Raw genomic sequence first — 15,336 nt, forward strand, 5'->3', positions numbered from 1 at the left:
ATTTATTTTATTTGTGTGTGTGCACTTTTTAATTTTTTTTATTTTAATTTTTTTTTACCTTATCAATTCCTTTTCTCCCTTCAAAATGACAAAACAAAGGCATTAACCCCAACAGCAAGAGCAGGAAGAAACAACAACCAGGGACTTAATCAACACACATACAAGCAAGATGCCTGAACCAGAATTTAGGATCACAATAATAAGAATACTGGCTGGGGTCAAAAATAGATTAGAATCCCTCTCTGAAGAGATGAAGTAAAAACTAGTCAGGATGAAATAAAAAACGCTATTGCTGAGCTGCAATCTCGAATAGATGCCATGGCAGTAAGGATGGACAAGGCAAAACAGCGAATCAGCGATACAGAGGACAAACTTATGGAGAATAATAATGCAGAAAAAAAGGGAGACTAAGGCAAAAGAGCACAATTTAAGAATTAGAGAAATGAGTGACTCATTAAAAAGGAACAACATCAGAATCATAGGGGTCCCAGAAGATGAAGAGAGAAAAAGGGGTAGAAGAGTTATGTGAGCAAATCATAGCGGAAAACTTTCCTAACCTGGGGAAAGACACTGACATCAAAATCCAGGAAGCATAGAGGACTCCCATAAGATTCAAAAAAACTGACCATGAACAAGGCGCATCATAGTCAAATTCACAAAATACTCAGGCAAGGAGAGACTCATGAAAGCAGCAAAGGAAAAAAGTCCTTAACCTACAAGGGAAGACAGATCCGGTTTGCAGCAGACCTATCCACAGAAATTGGCAGGTCAGAAAGGAATGACATTATGTATTCAATGTGCTGAATCAGAAAAATATGCAGCCAAGAATTCTTTATCCAGCAAGGCTGTCATTCAAAATAGAAGGAGAGATTAAGAGTTTCCTAAACAAATATTAAAGAGTTTGTGACTACTAAACCAGCCCTGTAAGAATATTTAAGGGGCATTCTCTGAGGGGAGAAAAGACAAAAAAAAAAAAAAAAAAAAAGACTAGAAAGGACCAGAGACCACACCAAAAACCCTAACTCTACAAGAAACATAATGACAATAAACTCATAACTTTCAGTACTCTCTCTAAACGTCAATGGACTAAATCCTCCATCAAAAGACATAGGGTAACAGAATGAATAAGAAAACAAGATCCATCTATAAGCTGTTTACAAGAGACCCACTTTAGACCTAAAGACACCTTCAGATTGAAAGTAGGGATAGAGAACCATCTTTCATGCTAAGAGTTGACAAAAGAAAGCCAGAGTAGCCATACTTATATCAGACAATCTAGACTTCAAAATAAAGACTGTAACAAGAGATGAAGAACAGCATTATATCATAATTCAGGGGTCTATCCACCAAGAAGACCTGACAATTGTAAACATTTATGTTCCAAACGTGACAGCACCCAAATATATAAATCAATTAATCACACACATAAAGAAACTCATTGATAATAATACCATAATAGTAGAGGACTTCAACACCCCACTTACAGCAATGGACAGATCATCTAAACAGAAAATCAACAAGGAAACAGTGGCTTTGAATGACACACTGGACCAGATGGACTTAACAGATATATTCAGAACATTTCATCCTAAAGCAGAATATACATTCTTCTTCAGTGCACATGGAACTTTATCCAGAACAGATCACATACTGGGACACAAATCAGCCCTCAACAAGTACAAAAAGATCAAGATCATACTACGCATATTTTCAGACCACAATGCTATGAAACCTGAAATCAACCACAAGAAAAAATTTGGAAAGATAGCAAATACTTGGAGACTAAAGAACATCCTACTAAAGAATGAATGGGCTAGCCAAGAAGTTAAAGAGGAAATTAAAAAGTACATGGAAGCCAATAAAAATGATAACACCACAGCCCAAAACCTCTGGGACGCAGCAAAAGCAGTCATAAGAGGTAAGCATATAGTAATCCAGGCCTTCCTAAAGAAGGAAGAAAGGTCTCAGATACACAACCTAACCTTATACCTTAAAGAGCTGGAAAAAGAACAAATAAAACCCAAAAAACAGCAGAAGACAGGAAATAATAAAGATTAGAGCAGAAATCAATGCTATCGAAACAACAACAACAAAAAAGGTCAGATCAATGAAACCAGAAGCTGATTCCTTGAAAGAATTAACAAAATTGATAAGCCACTAGCCAATCTGATCAAAAAGAAAAAGATAAGAACCCAGATAAATAAAATCAAGAATGAAAGAGGAGAGATCACAACCAACACAGCAGAAATAAAAACAAGACAGTATTATGAGCAATTATACACCAATAAAATGGGCAATCTGGAAGATATGGACAAATTCCTAGAAACATATACACTACCAAAACTGACACAGAAAGAAATAGAAAATTTGAACAGACCCATAACCAGTAAAGAAATCATATTAGTAATCAAAAACCTCCCAAAAAACAAGAGTCCAGGGCCAGATGTCTTTCCAGGGGAATTCTACCAAACATTTAAGGAAGCGTTAACACCTATTCTCTCGAAGCTGTTCCAAAAAATAGAAATGGAGGAAAACTTCCAAACTCTTTCTATGAAGCCAGGATAACCTTGATTCCAAAACCAGACAAAGACCCCAATAAAAAGGAGAACTATACACCAATTTCCCTGATGAACATGGATGCAAAAATCCTCAACACGATATTAGCCAACCAGATCCAACCATACATTAAAAAATTATTCACCACAACCAGTGGGATTTATGACTGGGGTGCAGGGCTGGTTCAATATCTGCAAAACAATCATTGTGATTCATCACATAAATAAAAGGACAAGAATCACATGATCCTCTCAATAAATGCAGAGAAAGCATTTGACAGAATACAGCATCTTTCTTGATACAAACTCTTAAGAAAGTAGGGATAGAAGGATCATACCTCGAGATCATAAAAGCCATATATGAAAGACGCAATGCTAATATCATCCTCAATGGGGAAAAACAGAGCTTTCCCCCTAAGGTCAGGGACAAGACAGTGATGTCCACTCTTGCTACTGTTATTCAACATAGTATTGGAAGTCTTAGCCTCAACAATCAGACAACACAAAGAAATAAAAAGGCATCCAAATTTGCCAAGAGGAGGTCAAAGTTTCACTCTTCACAGATGACATGATACTCTACATGGAAAACCCAAAAGATTCCACCAAAAAACTGCTAGAACTGATCCATGAATTCAGCAAAGTTGCAGGATATAAAATGAATGCACAGAAACCGGTGCATTCCTATGCACCAACAATGAAGCAACAGAAAGAGAAATCAAGGAATCAATCCCATTTACAATTGCACCAAAAACCATAAAATATCTAGGAATAACTCTAACCAAAGAGGTGAAGAGCCTATACACTGAAAACTATACAAAGTTTATGAAATAAATTGAAGAAGACACAAAAAATGGAAAAATATTCCATGCTTCTGGATACGAAGAACAAATATTGTTAAAATGTCAATACTACCCAAAGCAATCTACATATTCAATGCAATAACTATCAAAATAACACCAGAATTCTTCATAGAGCTAGAACAAACAATCCTGAAATTTGTATGCAACCAGAAAAACACCCGAATAGCCAAAGCAGTCTTGAAAAAGAAAACCAAAGCAGGAGGCACCACAATCCCAGACTTCAAGCTGTATTACAAAGCTGTAATCATCAAGACAGTATGGCAGTGGCACAAGAACAGACACTCAGATCAATGGAACAGAATAGAAAACCCAGAAATGGACCCACAAACGTATGGCTAACTAATCTTTGACAAAGCAGGAAAGAATATCCAATGGAATAAAGATAGTCTCTTCAGCAAGTGGTGCTGGGAAAACTGGACAGCGACATGCAGAAAAATGAACCTGGACCACTTTCTTATACCACACACAAAAATAAACTCAAAATGGATGAAAGACCTAAATGTAAGACAGGAAGCCATCAAAATCCTCAAGGAGAAAGCAGGCAAAAACCTCTTTGATCTTGGCTGCAGCAACTTCTTACTCAACATGTCTCTGGAAGCAAGGGAAATAAAAGCAAAAATGAACTACTGGGACCTCATCAAAATAAAAAGCTTCTGCACAGCGAAGGAAACAATCAGCAAAACTAAAAGGCAACCGACAGAATGGGAGAAGATATTTGCAAAGGACATATGAGATAAAGGGTTAGTATCCAAAATCTATAAAGAAGTTATCAAACTCAACACCCAAAAAATAAATAATCCAGAGAAGAAATGGGCAAAAGACATGAATAGACACTTCTCCAAGAAAGGCATCCAGATGGCCAACCGACACATGAAAAAATGCTCCACATCACTCATCATCAGGGACATACAAATCAAAACCACAATGAGATACCACCTCACACCTGTCAGAATGGCTAACATTAACAACTCAGGCAACAACAGATGTTGGCAAGGATGTAGAAAAAGAGGATCTGTTTTGCACTGCTGGTGGTAATGCAAGCTGGTGCAGCCACTCTGGAAAACAGTATGGAGGTTCCTCAAAAAATTAAAATAGAGCTACCCTACAACCCAGGATTGCACTACTAGGGATTTATCCAAGGGATACAAGTATGCTGTTTTGAAGGGGCACATGCACCCCAATGTTTATAGCAGCACTATCAACAATAGACAAAGTATGGAAAGAGCCCAAATGTCCATTGATGGATGAATGGATAAAGAAGATGTGGTGTGTGTGTTGTATAACACACACACACACACACACACACACATATATATAACACACACATACACACAATGGAGTATTACTCAGCAATCAAAAAGAATGAAATCTTGTCATTTGCAACTATGTGGATGGAACTAGAGGGTATTATGCTAAGCAAAATTAGTCAGAGAAAGATAAATATCATATGACTTCACTCATATGAGGACTTTAAGACACAAAACAGATGAACATAAGGGAAGGGAAGCAAAAAAAAAAAAAAAACAGGGAGGGGGACAAACATAAGAGACTCTTAAATGTGGAGAACAAACAGAGGGTTATTGGAGGGGTTGTGGGAGGGGGGGATGGGCTAAACGGGTAAGGGGCATTAAGGAATCTACTCCTGAAATCACTCTTGCACTATATGCTAAGTTGGATGAAAATTTAAAAAATAAATAAAAATTAAAAAAATATTATGAACAACTCAGTACCCACAAATTGGATAACCTATATGAAATAGACCAATTCTCTGAAAGAGACCAATGACCAATTCTGCCAAAATTCACAAGAAGAAATAGACTAGCCGAATAGGCCTATATCCATTAAAGAAAAGGAATCAATAAATAAGTTGCCAAAAGAGAAATCACTAAGACCAGATTAGACTGATGAATTCTACAAAAATTTTAAGGAAATCTCTATAATCGCTAACAAAAGATAGAAGCAGAGAGAATATTTCCTAACAGTGTATGGAATGAAAAATGGTACCACCACTTTGTAAGACAGTTTGGCAGTTTCTTACACAACTAAACATACTCTTACCATACAATCACACTCCCTGGTATTCACCTGAAGGATTGAAACTTATGTCCACACAAAAACTACTGCAGATGTTAATAGCAGTTTCATAAGTGCCAAAAACTGAAAGAAACCAAGATGTCCTTTAGTAGTTGAATGGTAAATAAACTATGGTACATCCAGCCAATGAATTACTTAGCACTAAAAGGAAATGAGCTATCAAGCGATGAAAAGACATGGAAGAACCTTAAACATTTATACTGCTTTTTATTTATAAAAATAAATGAAGGTGTCTATTTTCATCCATTACAGGATAGCTGGTAATGCATTAACCCACTCTCTATAAACTAAAGCCAGACCATCTATATGAAATAATTGATTTCAGGCAATATATGGTGAATAGCACAGGACTGAAACGCTTGTGAGAAGGAATATATGGGATAAACCCTACATTCACTCCAACTTTCTCCCTTAGAGTCATTTTCTAAACTGTAGTTCAGAGAAGTGGAACCCAACAGTCTTACTGACCAGACTAAATAGTGATCAGAGTTTGAACCTGCTGCAATAGCTGAAATTTGGAGGCAGGGTACTGAAGAAGAAGAAACCACAGAAAAATAGCCCCCAAAATCTATGTAGAAGTTCTCCTCAGGTCTTTGACCATATCCGAAAATGATTATGTAAAAGCAAAAGTATGGTAAGCAAAGTAGGAAAGAGTCCTGGGAAGACTCTTCCCAGGAGTTTCAACTCAACCAGAGTACAGAAACCTTAGTGAGCATCCCCAACATCAAATTGGAACCAGAAAAACTATGCCCTGTGAATAAAGACCATGCATAGGAGCAAGGGCTACATCCTAGGACTAAAGACAAAACTGGAATAGAACATTCTAACAAAGATTCAAATAGAACCCCAACAAGATAATCTGCTAGTAATATAAATTCTTCCAAAACAAAACTATTCTTTAGAAGATAACAATAGTCCAGCCCTTCTATAATGTATCAACACCATGTCTAACATGTAATTAAAAATTAGGTGACATTAAAAAAGAAAGGAAAAGTGACCAATAGTCAAGTGAGAAAACAGACAACAGAAGCAGACCCAGAGATAATCCAGTAAATGGAGTTAACAGAAAAGACCTCAAAATGATCATTTAAAAATTATACAGGAAAAGGTAAACAATGAAAACATGGAGCATTTCAACACAGAATTAGGCTTTATTTTAATAAATAAATTGACATTCTAGGGGCGCCTGGGTGGCTCAGTTTGTTAAGCATCCTACTTCAGCTCAGGTCATGATCTCACAGTCTGTGAGTTCGAGCCCTGCATTGGGCTCTGTGCTGACAGCTCAGAGCCTGGAGCCTGCTTCGGATTCTGTGTCTCCCTCTCTCTAACCCTCCCCTGTTCATGCTCTGTCTCTCTCTGTCTCAAAAATAAATAAACATTTAAAAAATTAAAAAAAAAGAAATTGACATTCTAGAACTGCAAAATATATCTGAAATTAATAATTTATTACATGGATTTAACTGCAGACTAGATACAGCAGAAGACCAAATCAGTTTTAAGACTCGTCAACAAGACCTATTCAGAATGCATCTTATACAAATAAACAAATTTTTAAAAAGAAAAGGAAAGAAAACACCAGAATAGAGGGTAAGAGAGATTTGGGATATACAGTCTCTTAAGTTTTAACATGTGTAACTGAGTTCCAGAAGAAGAGAGTTAGATATGCAATGTTTGAAGAAAGCTGCCAAAAGGAAGCTCAGCAGAGCTGAGGCTAAATATGAGGAAAATCAAACTCAAATGCATCATCGTCAAACTGGTAAAAACCAAAGATAAAGGAAACATTGTGACAGCAGCCAGAGGGTGGGGAAAAGCCACATTTCCTTCCAGTGAAAACTATGAGAATTAGATTTAATTTCTTTACCAAAACTATTGAAGCCAGAAGAAAATGGAATTGCAATTTTAAAGAAGGAAAACGGACAACCTGGAATTCTAGGTCCATCAAAAACAAACAAAAACCCTTTAAAAATTGAGGCTTCTATGAAAGGAGGGCTAAATGCTTTTGAGTGTCTACTGTGACCCCATCCTCTCTGGCAAATGTGACCCAGACTGTATTGTCTTTGACTCCCCATGCCCATGGAGCTGGGCTTCTGGAGACGGCACTGATACTACTGACTCAGGCAGAAGGGCTTGATCAGATGAAACAAAAGACACACTGAGTCTGGGGCTTCATCCTGACATCATTAAATTGTTCTGTACTCATGAGGCTTAAGATAAGAATGATCTGAGGACGCCTGGGTGACTCTGTCAGTTAAGTGTCTGACTCTAGGTTTCAGCTCAGGTTATGATCTTGCATTTCATGAGATCGAGTCCCACACTGGGATCTACACTGACAATACAGAGCCTGCTTGGGATTCTGTCTCTCCTTTTTTTCTCTGCCCCTCTCCCACTAGTACATGCAGGCTCTATCTCAAAACAAGCATTTTAAAAAATAAGAATGATCTGCCTATCACCACCAAATAAGTTATATTTCACTTGTATCCCAGAAGAGCGAATACCCTTTCTGCATATAAAACAGATTTGCTTAAGTAATTTTTTCCATAATAAAGATCTTCTGTACCATGGCTGAATTCTTTACTTTTAGAAACATGTTATAAACGCTTAATTTGTGATTTCTCTTTCAAATAAATTATAAACAAAGAAACAGTCATCACTCTACCAAACATTGACCATCTTCGCCCCCACCTCCAAGCCTGGTAAGAGCCTCTATTCTCCACATTCTTAGGTGAACCAAACCCTGATGCGGCAGGATTTCCAGATCAGTCTCTGCTGATTGTTCTTTCTCCTATGAACAAAGGCTGTGTGGAGAGAACTGCTCATGGCAGAGTCCTGGGTATGGACAAAAGAGGCTCTGGGCCTGAATCTGCTAGAGAGATACGAGGAGAGTACGATTTTGTTTAAAGAAACAAAAGATGGCAAATCCAGCTGATAGAATGATGTACTCCCTCCACAGAGGCAATCACGGTTCTGAAGATGACTGTGCTGACGGTGGCAGGGCCACATGATGGTAGGAGCCTGGGTCATTGAGTCACCTCGCTAAGGGCACTTGGATTGAACTACAGCAAGTTTCCGCTGAAAATACATGAAATGTTAAGACGTCAACAGTTTTCCTTGATGTCTCCCGAGTTCTTATCGGTGAAGTAGCACCTCTGGCGAGGCCCTTCACTTCTCTGACCCAGCTTGTCTGCACTGACCAAACCCAGGCTCAAGCAAGCCTACAGGGAAGGGAGATCCTTGTAACCTTGATAAGTAGGATCTGCCTTCAAGGCTGCAGAAGGAAACTAACTCAGAAGGAGGCTCACCCCAGAATGTGGGCATGTCTCACTATTGTGCTGTGACACACCTGCATGCAGAGAATGTAGGTTATGGCACGAAGCTACTTTAATCCTCTAGGTTTTACGTAGTGTCAGGAGAGGCAAAAATTCATGGGCTAGTCTCTTCTGGCTGCAATCAGCACAATAGAAATACGCTTTCTGTGTGTGCAGCAGTGAACAAAGAGTGTACTTTGTTTTATTAGGGCGTAGTGTTTTATTCAACCAGGCCTCACTTGCCCTCCCTACCGGTAGTCTGGCCTAGGTTGCCAGGCTCTAGTTTGTTTTAGAAATAGAACACTCCAGGGGCGCCTGGATGGCTTGATCTGTTAAGCGTCCAACTTTGGCTCAGGTCATGATCTCACGGTCCGTGAGTTCAAGCTCCGTGTCAGGCTCTGTGCTGACAGCTCAGAGCCTGGACCCTGTTTCAGATTCTGTGTCTCCCTCTCTCTCTGCCCGTCCCCTGTTCATGCTCTGTCTCTCTCTGTCTCAAAAATAAACGTTAAAAAATAATTTAGAAATAGAACACTCCAGGGGCACCTAGGAAACTCCGTCAGTAGACTGTCCAACTCTTGATTTCAGCTCAGGTCATGACCCCAGGCTCGTGGGACCAAGCCCCGTGTAGAACTCCGCACTGGGCGTGGAGCCTGCTAAAGATTCTCTCTCTCCCATCTGCCCCTCTCCCCCGCTCACACTCTCCAAAAAAAATTAAAAAGAAATAAAAAATAAAAAGAAATACAACAGTCCACAGGGTTCCAAGCAGATAGTTGTGGTCCACCGGATACCAATTGCCAGCAACCAAGCTTCAGTGCCTTTGGAGTCATGCAGGGCCTTTGGACTGCCACAGAAATATCTTTCCACTCTGGTCCTAGAGCAGGGCTCTGGTGGTAGTATCAGACTACTTGAGACAAAGCTCTTTGGGTTTCCCTTCAGTATATGCTGCTATGATTTTTTACTTTTTGATAAGAAGCCAACATACTTTAAGGAGGAATAAAGAGGTAGCCGAATGCTCTTCTGTCTTGGTTAAAGAATATCGTTATGTCAGTGAAAAGACTAAAATGAATTTATACAAGTCTATGGATCTCGCAGGTCACCTCTTATAAAGGCCAGTCCTCTGAAGGTACAAACTCTGTGTTTGGCAACACTTAAGAGAAATGTGAATGGGTTGACCTCTTCACTTGAGGACACCTTTGAAAAAACAATCAAAAAGAAACCCCAAACTGTCATGTTACTGGGTGATAATGGCTCATCTTAATTTAAGAACAGACAGGGGCGCCTGGGTGGCTCAGTCGGTTGGGTGTCCGACTTCGGCTCAGGTCATGATCTCACAGTCTGTGAGTTCGAGCCCCGCGTCGGGCTCTGTGCTGACAGCTCAGAGCCTGGAGCCTGTTTCAGATTCTATGTCTCCCTCTTCCTATGACCCTCCCCTGTTCATGCTCTGTCTGTCTCAAAAATAAATAAATGTTAAAAAAAAATTTTTTTATTAAAAAAAAAAAATTTAAGAACAGACATGATCAGTCAAAGAGGGATTGAAACCCTTCCAGTCCCAACTAACTAATGCTAAAGGCATCTCAGAAGAAAACGTAGAACAACTTCAGAGGGAAATAATGGATGCTTGGATGAAAACACTCATCAATAACAAAACCTAAGCCTGCTTTCCAAGAAGATAAGGAACGAAAAGTGTGGGGACTCAAAGGCAAAACAAACAAAAACAAAAACCTTGAAAGTATTACCCATGAACAACACAGGCTGTAAATGAGAAAGGAGCCCATAAACTCTCTCACTGAAACTGTGCTGAGAATGAGGTTTACCTGCTCTCTTTAGAGATAATCACCCAGATGATAACAGTTCCCCTTTCAAGGAAAAGAGGACAGTTACTCCATAGGGACCCAGATTCACATGCAGGTGTAATTCAGAGGTCAATGCAGCTGCCCCTGAACATCCACACCCACTGCAAGACATTGGGGTTTTTTGTCTCCTCAAAAGTAATTTAGATTTCAAGTACACAATACATAGTTATTAACTCTAATCAGGCTGTACAGTAGGTCTCCAGATTCATCTTCTAAATTAAAAGACTGTATCTTTTGATCAACTATCTCCCCTTTTCCCCTCAACCAGCCTCTGATAAACTCAACTATATTCTACATTATTGTAGGTTTGATTTTTTTTTAGAGTCCATATGTGAGTGACATCATGCGGTACTTGTCTGTGTCTGGTTTATTTCACTTAGTATAATGTTCTCCAGTTTCATCCACATTGTTGCAAATAGCAGGATTTCTTTCTCATGGCTGTGTGATAGCCCAATATATATATAAGGGTATATAATATATATTGTCTGCACTGACCAAACACAGGCTCAAGCAAGCCTACAGGCAAGGGAGATCCCTGTGTGTGTGTGTGTGTGTGTGTGTGTATACATACACATATATATACATATAATCACGTTTGTATATATATATATACAAATGTGATTTATATATATATACACATATAATCATATATATATACACACATATATATACATATAATCATGTTTTCTTCATTCATCTGTCCATTTGCTTAAGAGAATAGATCTCAAGTGTTATCACCACAAAAAAAATAAGTGAAGTGATGGATATCTTAATTAACCTGATTGTGGTAATCATTGTACAGTGTGTATGTATACTAAATTATCATGTTGTACACTTTAAATATATGCAATTTTTATTTGTCAATCGTAGTAAAACTGGGGAAAAAAACATAAAAAAAGCAATTTAGATTTACCTCTGTTGAACACTTTCACTGTTGCTATTTGATTTTTGTTTGTTCTTATTGATGTTTGATAGAATTATAACTCCTCAAAGCATTTTAAATATAGATGGGTTTTGGGGCACCTACACGGCTCAGGTGGTTAAGCATCCAACTCTTGATTTCAGCTCAGGTCATGATCTCGCAGATTCATGAGTTCGAGCCCCGCATGGGCTCTGTGCTGACAGAGTTCAGATTCTCCCTCTTTCTCTGCCCCTCCCCTGCTCGCAGTCTCTCTCTCTCTCCCTCTCTCAAAATGAATAAATAATCTTTAAAAAGAATTAATATAGATGGGTTTAACTTCATTATGATACATTAGTTCCATTTCATTGTGTCCCCTACAATGAAAGGATATAAATACTGCATTTTTTACTATTACTTAAACCATCACTAACATTTTAACAAAACCAGGCAGGATATTTGGAAAAAAAGAAAAGACTATTTCAATATACTATTAGAAATCTGTAAAAGTAGCTTCTTAATAGTAACCTCAATAAACTTTTATTGGTATTATTAGTTTTAACAAATTGAAAAACCCAAACAACAGGCATCACAGTTAAACCTATCAGTATTTTTATCAAAGTTCTAAATTCACAGACGAAAGGACTTGTGAGTTACAACCATTTGTTTCTTACTTTGTAATTTTCTGAAATGTTGCCATTTCAGATTTGTTCATGTATTCTTCAATACTTAAATGTCCTTAGATTTTATTCAGTCAAAATTTTCCCTTTAAAAAACAAGGGGCAGACACCCAGTTCTAGAACAGCAGCCCCAGAAGCCCCTCCATCTACTCCCCCCCTCCCCCCTCCGAGAATACCATAACTGCTAAAACTTCAAAACAACAACAAAAACCCTCCTGTAAAGTCTCGGAAACCGTCGTCGTGAGGACACACAACAGATGGAGAAACATTCACTCAAGAAAAGTTACTAAAATCTGACTTGAGCCATAGCTACTGCTCCCTTCCCACCAGTTCAGCAAGAGGGAAGCTCCCCCCTCCCAGAGCAGGTGGCCAAGGACACGGGAGTCACCCTCCGGCCCCCAGCTCCCAGCCAAGGGCTGCGGTGTCTCCCCGGGAGGGGCAGGCTGCTAGTGTTGCTCAAGTCCCTACCTCCGCGTTGCAGGGACTCGGTTCCCGGCGGGCCCCGCCGAGAAGTCAGGGCCTCCCTCCCTCCGTCCAGCCAGAGGGCACAGGCTCGTCCCCAGAGCCAGCAGGCCAAGAAAGCCGGAGCCCTGGTCACCTTTGCCCGAGCGTGTTCACGGGGCGGGGAGGGAAGCGAGCTGAAAAGACCAGAGGGACTGCCCCAGGGCATCGCTCCACCAGCAGAGGTGTCACCAGAGGGAGCCGCCACCGCCTCCGATAATTCGCCCCGGGAGGAGGGGCATGCCCTGAGAACCGGGAGCTCTGAGGGTCTCCCCAAGCCAGCTGGTGTGGGGAGCAGTGCGGGAAAGTTCGCGCCCGGAGGAGGGTGCAGTCACAGCCTGGGGGTTGGGGTGGTAAGCGAAGAAGAGGCTGAGCTTGACGGGAGCAACAGGCTCGGCCAGACGCGCTGTGCCGCTAGGGGGAGCCCGCGAAACGACCGCTAGGAGGAGCCTCCAGGGTGTAAAAAAAATTACGTTTCCAGTTAAGAATGGCAAACTGGGTACGTTTAATTTTTTTAAGTTTATTTTTGAGAGAGAGACCATGAGCGGGGGGGGGGGGGGGGGGTAAGGGCAGAGAGAGGGGGAGACAGAGGATCCCAGGCGAGCTTTGCATTGAAAGCGCAGAGCCCAAGGTGGGCTCGAACCCACCAAGTGAGATCATGACCCGAGCTGAAGTCGACGCTTTACCCACGGAGCCACCAAGGGGCCCCTGGGCACATTTAATTTCGTTCCTTCTCAAAAACCCACAAAAATCATTTCTGGTTGGTTTGTTGTTTTTTTGTGTTTGTTTTTTTTTTTTTTTTCCTACCACTTTTGTTTCTGAAGACAAAGCTGCAAGGCTGAGAACAGGAAAGGAGACGATCTGGGAAGCTGTAAAATAGACCAGTTTTAAACTCTCAAAACTAACAGGAAGGCCAGATGGAATGGAATAAAGCTTTCAAAATTATACAGGCAAATTATTTTCGCCTAAAATTCTGTACTCGATCGACCTTTGATTGATCAAGTTTAAGGGCAGGATAAACACTAAATGGATAAAAGCCTTTGATACCCGCAATAAGAACTCCAGCACAGGACAGGGGCAGAGGGAATCCCTGGGGTGGTGGGGAGGGTCCTTGAGGAGGACTGCTGGGTGCCGGGTGTCAAGACCCAGCCCGGCGCAGAAGTGGGTTCAAGGGCGCTGGGGGAGCTTTTCTCAGGAAGAGGTCAAGCACCACTCATACACATCTCTTGAAAAAAGATTTAAGTTTTGAGGGTTGCATCGGTATTAAGTACGGAGAAATCCAAGCAAACACAGAATTAAGACAATTATCTCCAGAGAAGACTAACAGACCGGGAAAGGCGGCAGGGGGGATCACAATTTTCTACATGACTCCACTGCTGTGTGTGGTATTTACATAGTTACAATAGTGCAGACGCTGGATATTGATTTAAGCAAAATCTTAACAGAACCAGTTTGGAAGGAGGAGGAAGATAAGACTCATGCTTGTGGACAGGGAATCAGGGAGAAGAAAGCTGAGGGTCAGTAGGTGATGCCTGAAACTGAGAAACCAGAGAGCACGGAGACAAGCAGGTTATTTTGAGAACTGGGGTAAACACCTGAAGAATCCGCTTACCCAGGTGAAAGTGCTTGGCTCTGGAGAAGAAGGGAGAATGCGGCCGCTGCTTTTCACAACGAACTTTGAAGCTCTGTTTGGCTCTCTTACAACTATGTGCATTGGAACCTGTACTGAATGAATAAATATATGTTTCTCTCCCTCTTCCACTACATCTCCTTACTCACCGGTGTTTAATTTTCAGAGTAACTACTTTATATTCGTACCGAAAAGTTCCTTTTGTCTCTGCCTTGAAGGCATTACCAAGAAGGTTACTCTCAATATTTAGAAATTCTGCTTTTAAATAGTAACAGCTGCGGGGGCGCCTGGGCGGTTGGTCCAGCGGCCGACCCTGACTTCAGCTCAGGTCATCAAGGCACACTTTGCGAGACTGAGCCCCGCGGTGGGGCTGTCAGCCTGCTTGGGATTCTCCCTCTGCCCCTCCCCTAGTAACAGCTGCCATCATGACCTGCCCAGCACTGAGTGCCCAGCACTTCCACACTCTCTCTCGGTTCCCACAGCAGCCACGCTTCCATTTCGCGGGTGAGAAACTCACGCTCAGCTTGGTTAAATAATTTGCTCCTCTGTAGCTGGGAGCCCTGACCCCAAAGCGTCATCAGACCTCATCTTCCTAGGGTTAGAGTTTAAAGGAACTCCAAAGGGGAAAACATGTGGCAGTTCAAAGAACTCCTGGGGGTTGGGGCGGGGGAGGAACCCGAAGAAACCCACCAGGCCAGGCTTCTGCAGTATTACTAGGGCAGCTTCTACTGACTTAACCAAGCCTGGCTCCAAATTGGAGTTCCCAGCTGGTCATGTGGGCAAAGGAAGCAATTTTTAAACTCTGGCCGGGAGCCCCTGTGATTACAAAATAAAAGCTTGGTTCAGCTCTTATTTTGAAGGAAGAGATGTTCCCGCTGCTCCAGCACCGGCCCAAACACCCCTAGCGGGACGCTAAGCCCACAAGGTTTTGTGGCCAGAGAAGCGCGGATTCCTGAAAAG

At 41.0% G+C, this 15,336-nt stretch overlaps 1 long non-coding RNA gene across 7 annotated transcripts in view; it reads right to left on the bottom strand.

The window, feature by feature from the left end:
• The window catches only part of LOC144614647 (uncharacterized), a 77,913-nt gene that overhangs the window by 61,617 nt on the left and 960 nt on the right, over positions 1-15,336 (bottom strand). For 5 of the 7 annotated variants that reach the window (XR_014137332.1, XR_013552588.2, XR_014137333.1 and 2 more), the window contains 2 exons: positions 14,359-14,471; positions 12,714-13,615 (listed from right to left, as the gene is read on the bottom strand). This is a non-coding gene — a long non-coding RNA (uncharacterized LOC144614647). The remainder of the gene's footprint in view (positions 1-12,713; positions 13,616-14,358; positions 14,472-15,336) is intronic. The other 2 variants (XR_013552585.2, XR_014137334.1) reach the window with 2 other exon arrangements.

This window comes from Panthera onca, chromosome A2 (assembly GCF_046562875.1).
Source record: "Panthera onca isolate mPanOnc1 chromosome A2, mPanOnc1 haplotype 2, whole genome shotgun sequence".
Lineage (NCBI taxonomy): Eukaryota > Metazoa > Chordata > Mammalia > Carnivora > Felidae > Panthera > Panthera onca.